Raw genomic sequence first — 11,572 nt, 5'->3', positions numbered from 1 at the left:
CACGCGGCATTCAGCTAGGTGCCCCAGGTAGACCAGCGGCCAGCCAACCACCTGCCGAGGCAGGAGGCAAGGCTAGGCACGCTGGTGGCACACCTCCATGACAGGACCGGGTGATGGATCCTGCCATGGATTATAAGAGGGGTCTGACCTTGTGGGAGGACTGAGGGAAGCAGAGCTACCCAGCGACAGCCCCAGTCGCATCCCCGGGGAAGCCACAAGGAGATTGCCTATCGAGCGACCCTCAGACAGGCGTAGCCCCAGGAGGAACCCGGGAGTGCATTCGAAGTGTCAATGATCAATGAGTCTTGTAATTCACACAAATTTTCGCAGCTAGCTGCGTTCTTCTTCGACGCACGAGCTGAGCGATCTGCCACCAAGAATCACAGGCAAACTTTCAAAAGCATTTGCCCACCTGTGGTCATAGGAGAGGCGAAAGGAAGGCGATGCCGTCCGTCCTTCCACCACCCACGCTGCAAGACATTCCAGCATCCCATTCAAGGCATCACAGGCACGGGTGAGGGGAACGCCTGGAGCGACTGGAGCAGGCAGCCCCACTGCCACCGGTCCCTCCCAGAGGACTGGGAGGGACGGTGCAAGTCTTCAAACTCTCAGCCCGGCCGCACGGGATCAGGAACCAGGTACCTGGCAATGAGGGAGGGGCGCCCCACCTGCATGTCAGCCATCCACCACCGGGCTCGACCCCTGCGGCTCAGGTGGTAGCCCCAAGCCATGCCAGCAGGCTGGTGGGTAGCCCACCCTCCTTGCCTAGGTCAAAGTCACAGTAATGGAAGAACAGGGCAGCTCCTCATCCTACATGCCTCCCACTGAGAAGCAGTGACGGCCCGTGTAGGGCATTTTACTGGGCCGGTGACGTGGCGCAGAGGAGGGGCAGGGTGGGGGTTGCACAATGCGGCAAATGGCCGATTTCAGGTAAGGTACGAAAAAAATTAATAAAACAAATTTTGTTGCGCGCGCTGCATCGCCAAATGCGATGCAGCGCGCGCAGCGAAATTCGTTGCGCCATTAATGATCCTTCCGCAGGTTCACCTACGGAAACCTTGTTATGACTTTTACATCCCCTAGATAATCAAGTTTGCTTGTTTTCTTGGCGCCCCCGCCTGGGTTGTTGCTGACCCCGGGGAGTCCAACCCAAGGACCTCACTAAACTATCCAATCAGTAGTAGCAACGGTCGGTGTGTACAAAGGGCTGGGACTTAATCAACACGATCTTATGACCCACACCTAGAGGGAAATCCTTGTTCAAGGGAAATAATTGCAATCCCAAATCCCTATCACGAAAGGGGTTCAGCGGGTTAACCGCACCTGTCGGTGAAGGGTAGATAAGATACACACTGATCAATTCAGTGTAGCGTGCGTGCAGGCCCAGACATCTAAGAGCATCACAGACCTGTTATTGCTCGATCTTTTGTGGCTGAACGCCACTTGTCCCTCTAAGAATTTGGATGCCGACCGCTGGTGTCGCGTAACTAGTTAGCATGGAGGAGTCTCATTCATTATTGGAATTAAAGAGACAAATTGCTCCACCAATTAAGAACGGCCATGTACCACCACCCACAGAATCGTGAAAGAGCTATAAATCTGTCAATCCTTTCCATGTCCAGGCCAGGTGAGGTTTCCCTTGTTGAGTCAAATTCAGACTCATACCCCACTCCTGGTGGTGCCCTTCCATCAATTCCGATAATTTTCAGTTTTGAACCATACTCCCCCCGGAACTCAAAGATTTTGGTTTGCCGGAAGCTGCTCGGTGGGTCATGGGAATAACACCGTTGGATCGGCATAGTTTATGGTCGGAACTACGACATTATCTGATCGTCTTCGAACCTCCAACTTCCGTTCTTGAATAATGAAAACATTCTTGGCAAATGCTTTCGCTTTGGTTCGTCTTGCGCCGGTCCAAGAATTTCACCTTAATGAAAAAGGGCAGTGCTTTTCCCTGAATGCCAATTTGTATACCCCCAAAAATGTTTTGTAATAAAGAGCGTAGCTACGAGTGGTGCTATTGGTGCAATGCACTAGGGCCAGGAGGTTAGAGAGGACCCAACTACAACAACCTCTTGAGCCCCAAGAGGACACCTAAATAACAATGCTAAAGTGCAGAAGCTGAAGGAGCAATAAAGATGACTTTAGATTTAGCTTTTATCTTGTGACATTTACTGTGTGTTAAAAGACAGAAGTCAAATGTCAGTATAGACCTCTGACAAACTGCTGACTTAACACGGAGACTGGTGTTTACTTTTCTTTCTCTTACTGTAAAGTGTGTGGATTTTGTAAAGTGTTCCTCAGGGAAATCTTGCTGGTGTGAAATAAAAGGCTTTCTTCTTACACCCAACAAACTTCAAATACCTACACATTAACTGTGTAAATATTTTGAAATAAGCAGGAAAGTACAAATGAAATGCTTTTTTCTAAGTCCAAAGTGTGATGGATAAAAGATGTTAATAGGGCCAAATACAGTTCAAGACACTTTACTTGGTGATGTGCAAATGACAAATATTCACTGACACACATTGGCCCTAATACACAAAGGTAAACATACACGTGTGTGTAAGTTTACTCTTTTTCAGTATTCTCAAAACTGCTATTTAATAGTAACTTTACGACTGTGGAGACTCTGTAGTCGAGAAGGAGAACTCCACACATACACAGATAGGCCTGTTTCATGCCTTTGGAGGAAGCTTGCACTTGCTGTCTATACAGTACCACATGTGTTCCATATCTTTGAAGCAGGTTTGCACTGGCCTTGATTATTATTATTATTTAGACATTTGTAAAGCGCGGCTGTCACCATTGCAGGCATCCTGGCGCTGAAAGAAAAAGAGACTATAGTGAAAGCGGGCTAGCAAGGGAAAAGCCAGGTTTTAATCTTCCTTCTGAACGGGAGGAGTTCGCCGGTGTGTCTAATCTCGATAGGGAGAGTATTCCACAGTCTGGCGGCAGTCACTTCGAAGGATCTGCCCCCGGCTCTGACCTTCCTGAATCTAGGATTACCACAGTTTTTTCTTGTCTGTGAGGGCAGCTTGCACTGGGCCTGCAGTAGCATACTTGTCCCACGACTTTGAAGGAAGCTTGCACTGTCTGGCACTACAGTACCACACATGTTCCATGTCTTTAAAGGAAACTTGCACTGGTTCTGCAGTACCACCTTTGTAACATGTCTTTAGGAGAAGACTGGGATGCACTTTACCAGTGCTTTTTTTTGTTGTTGTAGATTTTATATAGCGCGAACTTGACCCGGAGGTATTAGAGAGCTTTACATGAGCATCAGTTATGTTACAGAAGGGCACATTAATTTATTCAGTGCTTTATGTCATTTGCATGTAAACCAAGGACTCCCTGCACTCCTTCTTCCTGTGATTTATCTATTTCTGTGTGTTTCAAGTCTAACCAAAAGACTGGTTTAATGGTCTCTCAATCCTCATGCTTTCTCAAACATAATACATAATCTTGCTTAGAGAAAACTGCCTTTAGGTATGCTGACCTCAGTTATTCAACTGACAGAGTGTCAATCACATTTAGGTTTAACCCTTCAGAACAAAATGCATACAATTGGACAGTTGATCATCCCTCTTCAGTCATTGGCTTTGTTGCCAATGTTTGGCACTGCCTGGCAGACAACCACTGGACTTTAGGATGTCATGTAGTCTGGATATCTGTATTTTGCCTGCTTACTCTGTGTTACTCTGGACCTCACGAGATATCTAATTTAGTTAATCCTCCAGCAGCTCACCTGCAAATACAGACTAATGCTAATCGAGTAATTAGAGTACCAGCATCTCCACTGCCATTGGACCACAACTTTCCTATGCAGAGAACCAGGCAGAGTAACAAGCATCACTTCTGCAAGCTTCAAAACAATGTCTGCTTACTCTATCATTTTGAACTGTTCCAAGATGACAGACCAGTGTGAAGTTTCACTTTTTTTATTGAAGCACTTGCCCCCACATTTGGTCGTTATCTCTCTTTTTCCTTTAATTCTACCTTTTTATTTAGGCAGATGCTTACATCACAAGGAAAACAACCTCCTTGTTTTTTAGAAGGGAATTGGGATTGTTTTTATACCAAGACTCTTCCCCACAAAAGTCCACAAAGTTCAGGCTCACATAGTCTGCAGTTCTTATCCAAGTGTGACTGATGGAAAATTAGATAACCTTGGTGGACATTCAGGGGCCGATTCACAGAACTAACTTAAGACAAAATCCTAAACTTACTACTTTTGGTATTCACAGAAGTTAGGATTTTGTCTTAAGTTTGTCTTAAGACATACTTAAGACAGACTTAAGACAGTCTTAAGACAGACTTAGGGCAGTCTTAAGACAGACTTAAGACAAACTTAAGACAGACTTAAGACAGACTTAAGACAAACTTAAGACAAAATCCTAACTTAAGTCTGTCTTAAGTCTGTCTTAAGTTTGTCTTAAGTCTGTCTTAAGACTGTCTTAAGACTGTCTTAAGACTGTCTTAAGTCTGTCTTAAGACTGTCTTAAGTTTGTCTTAAGGTTGTCTTAAGACAAACTTAAGACAAAATCCTAACTTCTGTGAATACTAAAAGTAGTAAGTTTAGGATTTTGACTTAAGTTAGTTCTGTGAATCGGGCCCTCAGGCTTCAGTGTAGCTAATTCAAGAGCTTTCAGTTACAACGGTAGACCGATTCACCAGATAATCAACATGTGTCTGTCGGACTCACCGGGTGTATCCGCATTAGTGAGGTGGAAGAACCGATGCTGGATCCCAACTTCCCTCACCCACCAGATTAGGCCAACAGGGTCAAAGCCTCTGAGGTGAATATGGAGAAGAGGGTATTACAAAACAAGGGAAAGGAGATGGAGTAGATTATGATTGGCACATCTGAGATAGAGTCCTTAGGAGGTTGATTGCATGGTCTCCCTAAGTGAAATAATAATACAATGAGTATTCTTCCTATAGATATAGGGATAACAGTTAACAATAAATGAACATATGTGCAGTAATAATGTAGCTGATGAACACCCCTCTTCTACTATAACCAAAGGTACAAATATTTAGATAACCAATTGATATCGTTTGTGTCTATAAAAGTAGAAAGTACTATGCATTAACATTAAGGCGATGGAACAAGATACATAGCCATCAAAAGAGTGTATAATACCCACCTTAATGAATGCCGCCGTAATATCCACAAGACCCACAAAACATATATATGTATATCCTAAAACTCTAGGGAGAAACCCAAAAATATATTTCCCTAGACAGGATAGTTTAAGAAAGAAAAAACATCACAAAAAGTGTGCTGGGTCAGATTAGTAAATAGGCTAATCCATATGACTAACCTATACTGTTCTCTCTGTAATTCCAGCCATGGGAAAATTGCAGGAACATCCAAAGAAGAAACATAAAACACTCTGCGTGGATTCCCAAACAATCAGATAAGTATATGTCAATGGCAAAAAATATCACAATCCTACTGTGTACAAAGGGAGACTAGGATGCTTTAAATAATATCTCTTTTTCTTTCTTTCTTCGCAGCTTGCCAGGAAAGAAAAAATGGAACACCAGCTGCCCGGGAGCTGCAGCAGCAGAGGAGGCTACCAGTGAGGGAACGCCAGCTGCCCGGGAGCCGCAGCAGCAGAGAGCAACCCAGAAGAGGAAACAAAGGACCTGGAAGAGAAGACTCTTCCAGTTGATGACGGAACGCGTTAGAGACGTCAAAGTCTCCGGCGGCTTCAGGCAAAAACAGGTAAGGCACAAATGGGAGAGCGGGAAGGCTCAGCGGCAACGGAGAAGGAACGCGAAGCGCGCTCCATTCTCAGTCTTCCTGTTTTATTGGTGTCTGGATCTGTCCTGCCCTCCAACTGCGGTCGGCAAATGGGGCGCACCCGACTGTGTCTCTTATGCTACCATCTGTCCAAACTCTGCTCCTCCCTATTTGAGTGATGTACCTGTATGTAAGCTGTGTGCTTGTGTGAGAGTAAGATAGCCACCACGTTTTGTGAGTGCATTGTGAGGGATGTGCTGTGTGAATGCAGGATTACCATTGTCTTTAGTGAGTACAAGGTAAGTTGTCTTTACATTGAAAGTTTGGCCTGTGTGAGTGCAGAGTGAGGCCTATGCATGTATAATTGCAGCATGAGGGACGTGCCCAGTCAGTGGCCTGCCCAAGATGTAATGCAGAAAGTGCAGATTTTTTTAAACGCATGTTCGGGGCTTGCTCGTTCCTAAATTGTTATTGGGAGGAGGTAACGACAATATTGGCAGACTTCACTGATAGAGAGTTGGACCCAACCATGACCCACTGTATTTTACACTGGTTCCCCACCTCGTAAAAGAACAAAATTACTAGCAAATGCATAGATCTGGGTCTGCTCCTGGGCAAAAGGGACATCACCACCCTGTGGAAGCCAAAACAGGGTCCTAGCAAAGCAAAGTGGAAAGCGGAATTCCTAAAGTAGAGTGTGAGGGAGTGATTAGGTTACAAATAGCGCGGCGAATTGAGAGTGAAAATGCACTGGAGCGGGCGAGAGCTTGGGAAGCGCTTGTTGTGGCACTCAAATCTCCCGAAGCAGATGGGGATGATGCATCTGTAGGTGAGCCTGTGGCAGCTATGGTCTAACGCACAAGCAGCTCTAAGAGCACCTCGAACTGTAGCCTCACGTTTGGTAGCGGGGCTTGGCAAGCAAGCCAGTTAACACTCGGTTGCAGCAGCCTCCTATTCAAATAAACAGCCCCACTGAGATACCTGTTTTACTTGTAGCCTGCACTTAAATGACACACCTGGGAGGGTGGGGTGGGAAGAAGGGTGGGGGGTTAGTTGGGGTTGGTAATTTTCCAATGGTGGCAACTACTTATCGTGATGACTGTATGCAATGTCTGAAATGTTGACGTGGACATCATTTGATGCCGCAACTGCGCCTTAAATAACCTAATTTACACTGTGACTTTACTATCTATCCGGGGTATGTAACCGGATCCCCCTTATTGGATGTATGGTAAATCAATAAAATAAATTATGTAAAAAAAATGAGGGACGTGTCTATGTGAGGGCAGCAGTGTGAGTGAGGGGTGCCTGCATATGTCTTTGTGTGCATAAACTTTATAGGGGCTTTGGTATGCTTTTAGGGTTATTGCTTTGAGTTGCCGAATGCAGTGCAATGAGTGAAAATACAATAGTGTGTGTATGAGTGTGATAGTAAGATTTGATATGTCAGATGCAGAATCTGTCGAAAGGAGGTTGAGGAGTGTTGGGGACAGATGACAGCCTAAGATGTCATCCTAGTGTTGAAGCACAGTTACTTTGCTTGCACAAGGGCCATTGGCAAACTAGCTATGCCACTGATTGTAAGAGGCTACTGTACTCTCATTTATCTTAAAATGCTATTGCTATTGTTTCTCCTATCAAGTGTCAGGTCAGGTTCTGGTCTACTAGTGACAATGCTTTCAGCCTCCATGTATACCGGACCCAATCACTGTTCCTACCAACCAAAACTCGACTGGGACCTTATTCAACAGGCCCCTAGCACAAATGCATGTACCTGGAAGTCTTCAAGCATCTAATGCAAGGATCAGAAAATAATCTAATCATTAGTATGTTTGGTGGGCTGCAGAGAAGTAACTTTCATTTCTAAACCTTGTCCAGCATTACACATAGGGGACACTGTCCTTGTGCACACCAAAGCGCACCTTTAGGCAGGTGCGTTGGGTGCAAACAGGGATAATGCACCCTATTACAATGAATGCTTGGCCCCCCACGGCAGTTGTGTACTCGCGCTGCCCCCAGGTCAGTGCATTCAATGGCATACAAAGCTGCTGCTTCAAAGCCACTCAGTGTTTCTCTGTGCAGGTGGCATCCCATCTAAAGGTTACAGGTTTCCCTGCAGGTGGGTGCAGTGAGTGAATGCACCCACCTACTGGGGAATTTCTGGGGCGGGGGTGTATGGGACACCCTTTAACCCCTCGAGAGTGCTGCCCTCACTGGGCACACTGAGAATCCTCTTCCTTTTTGTGGCACTCTTTCAGTGTGCCCCCTAAGGGCCAGTTTGCCTCAGCACCTGCTTCCATATTATGGCGTGGGCACAGAGGCAAAGTAATTGCCTCATTTGTATGAGGCCATGCCACCATGCGAATGAGGGATCGCTCTCTCATAATATTGCTGACGCTACATGTGCTCCATCGCTATCAGTATTAAAGAAGGGGATGCACAATTGTCTGCTGTTTTTTCTCCACTAGATAGTACTCTAGGGTTGCAAAAAGTGGGCACACATGCCTGTTGTGCCACCTGGGCATTAAGTATATACGGACACTGGGGTTTTAGAATCTCCATGCATGTACCACGGCCATTGATGTCTCCCATTTTGAAAATGGGCTGAATTGGATGGAGCTCTGTGTTCTTCTGCTGTGTGTATCCCATTGCCTGTCCATAATTGTGTTCGAAGTTCAAGTCAACTGTAAGTACTGTGAAGCCCTGGGGTGTATCGCAACCAGCCTACCCAATTAATCCAGACTCTTATTGGTGGCAGGCAGAGGGATGTATATGCGCATTAGCATCCTGGGTTGTCCACCCAGTTCACCAAAAACTGAAATGTATCCATTTAATGAGTCTGCTTTGTTCCCTTGCACCCTGCATGCAGAGGATTTATGAAGGAGTATGGAATCTCTCTAGATCCAAATGTTAGTCCTGCATGAAAGGCTCTTGAGTAGTCACACCTGCTCAGAGGCTGACAGTTGTTTCCTGTCAAATGTGTTTCCTGTTGATTTAATATTTTCTTATTGGGTCTTCTAACATATTGCATCTTAGCCCCTTTTTAATCCTGTCATTTAGGCCATTGACAATCCATTATAATATTAGAGTCAGACTTTCTGTGACCATATCAGTAGTTGTTGCTGGATATATTGGTCTCAGATTAGGTGTGAAAACCAACCAAACTCTCCCCTCTCTACACTTCTAATCCCCCTGAAGTTACTGTGACTCTTCCCAGCTGAAATTCTGTTTGCAAAATGCAAAACTGGTGCTTGAATCATGAAAGGCAACTCTTGTTTCCACCCCTCATTTGTTCCCAAGCCCAATTAGGTACTATATTACCATATGTACTTCTAGAATAATAACCATGATATAATGAGGATGAAGGTTTCCTCTTGTCTTGGTGCATGTAATGTTGATGATTGGTAGTGATAGAGCGAAAGATTTGTATCCTACATGGGGTACTTGCTAGGAGTGCAATGTCATTGTTGTAAAATGCACTCACATATTATTCAATGTTATGAAAGAATTAGACATTAGAAGAAAATGTGAAGCAACTAACATGTTACTGTAAAAATTAACATAACCCAATGTAAGTTTCGATTGTTAGTGTTTCGAGCGTGCACTTATTATGGTAATCAATGTAACTCATTTTAGGTTTCATTAACACATGTGATTCATTGGTGCATCGATGACAATAAGTGCTCTTCTAGATTAATGATGAATACAAAAATGTGTCTTAATGTAGTTGGTTGATGTATTTGCTAGCCTACCTTGAATAGTGAATTTAGTAACTTAGCTAGATTCCAAGGCCCTGATTTGTATTGCATGAGAAGAGTATTTATTGCTGACAGTGATGTTTGACTTGAAGTTTGCAGAATGTTTCCATCTCACGTTTGTATTGCAGGTGGACGTTTACTAGAGAAGAGTAGGGGTATTGTTTCATTAGGCTAGGTTGCAGAATGGAGGAGTTACAGTTAGGTTGGTTGCAGGAGATAAGGTGGAGGGAGGCTTTTTCACATGGGAGATGGAGAGAAGACCAATGACGAGCAGCTACCGAGGGGCGTGTGCATTGAGAAGGCCGTGAAGGGAGTCAAAGTCATGGAAGAGTTCATGGCTGAGCCCAGAGTACAGCTTGTGAGACAAAAAGCATTATGGGACATTTGATGAACACTATCATATGTATATGATGCGTTGTAGAGAGAGAGACAGTTATCCCCATTCCTGCTTAAACTCCAGACAGAGTGCATCTACCCACCAATGTGCTCTTTCTGTTCCTTGTGGCTTTATGCCTCTGACCCATCTTATGGCGAAGTGACTTCTTAGGAAGGCTTTGTCTACTGACACTTTTTTCTTTCTTTACCATTGCCCCCTCTTGTGATTTAGTTTAGGGGTGCCACTCTAGTGTTAGAATAGGGATAGTTAGATTTAAATACTGCATCTAGAAGAAGTGCTGATGCAAGGAGAATTGATCTTCTGTTGTCTAATTTCATCTATAATCGTAATTGCGCTTCTTGTTCTTCTTATGCTCCAGCAAGTGAACCTCTTCAAAAGGATTGGCTTCCTTTGTATTTTTATACCCTCATGCTGAGATGTGTATATGTCCAACTATTTTTGAATTTGTAATAAACTGACTAACTGTCATTTGGTTATCTATTTGGGTTCTTGTGTAGCCATTGGTGTTACACTGAAATTCAGTTGACTTATAATCTTTTCTTCCCTCTACATATTCATGCTGCTAAAAAGAACCATCGGAGTTCAGACATTGAACTGAACGGGTGGGTCCAGGCTCCTTCAGTAGTGATGGGTCCCATTCGTCATCAGTTCAGCAGCCATTCAGGTCGCTGCTAGTCCACTGCCTCATTCATTCCCAGGCTGAGTATGTTCTGTGTTCCTCCTGTTTGGGTCATCATCTTCATTGGCTGGGGCACCATTCTCTAGTCTCTCGTCTGCTCATGTGCTGTGTTCCACAGTCCTACTTGCTGTACGTCTCCAGCAGGATTCTGCCTTCCCTCAATGGCAGAGTTAAGCTTTCTCCATGTTTTACAAAAAAAAGATTTTTATTGATAACGTTATAACACAATACACAAAAGAACAAATAATACAGAAAACATAAATTCAAAAAACATAGAATACAATTTGTATGTGAGGAAACAAAAAATAATTCGTAATTGATGATCATAAGAAAATCATAACAACCATTAAAATGACAAAAAAAACCTATCAGGATATAAATGAGAGGGGGAGAAAAAATCATGTTAAACAGGTTGGCAGAGCCTATAGAGCGTGCTTCGTGCATGTTCTTTTTATATCGGGGCTGGACGACATTCTCCCTCCTCCCCCTAGGCTCATGTCTTTCTGGGTTAAAAAAAAGAAGGACTTCCCTTGGAAGATAATGTTTAATTTGGCCAGCTATAAAAGTCTATACTCCAATTGCATAGCTTACAGCTTTTCTTTTACTCCTTGGAATATCTAATGTTGCTGTTGCACTTGTCTGGTATAATCTGGGAAAAGCTTTATCTTTTGTGAGACATGTGTCAGGTGCTCAGATCTTCTCAGAATTGGACCATGCAAAGAATTCTATCTCTGCAGTGGTGTAGCTAGAGCTTGTGGCGCCCGGGGCTATCCCTCAGGGGGAGTGGCATGCACTTCAAAGAGGTCCGAGAGACACCAAGTATCGCCGCTAATAGTTACCTTGATCATGCAACTTACATGCACATACATGACACGGTCCAAGGCTACACAGTTGAATACAGCGGTGACTGGCAGTACAAAAGAGAACACACAGACTGCATGATCTATCTGGGGACTCAGAAAAACCGCATGTGACATCCATCAGAG

The 11,572-nt window shown here is 44.3% G+C and overlaps 2 pseudogenes; both read right to left on the bottom strand.

Annotated features, from left to right (window-relative positions):
* Positions 1–235: 235 nt before the first annotated feature.
* Positions 236–382, bottom strand: LOC146817869 (5.8S ribosomal RNA; annotated as a pseudogene).
* A 642-nt stretch (positions 383–1,024) lies between these two features.
* Positions 1,025–2,408, bottom strand: LOC146817868 (18S ribosomal RNA; annotated as a pseudogene).
* Between the last annotated feature and the right edge of the window lie 9,164 nt (positions 2,409–11,572).

Source organism: Triturus cristatus, chromosome 6 (assembly GCF_964204655.1).
Source record: "Triturus cristatus chromosome 6, aTriCri1.1, whole genome shotgun sequence".
Taxonomy (NCBI): Eukaryota; Metazoa; Chordata; class Amphibia; order Caudata; family Salamandridae; genus Triturus; species Triturus cristatus.
This window is presented reverse-complemented; position numbering and strand designations above follow the sequence as displayed.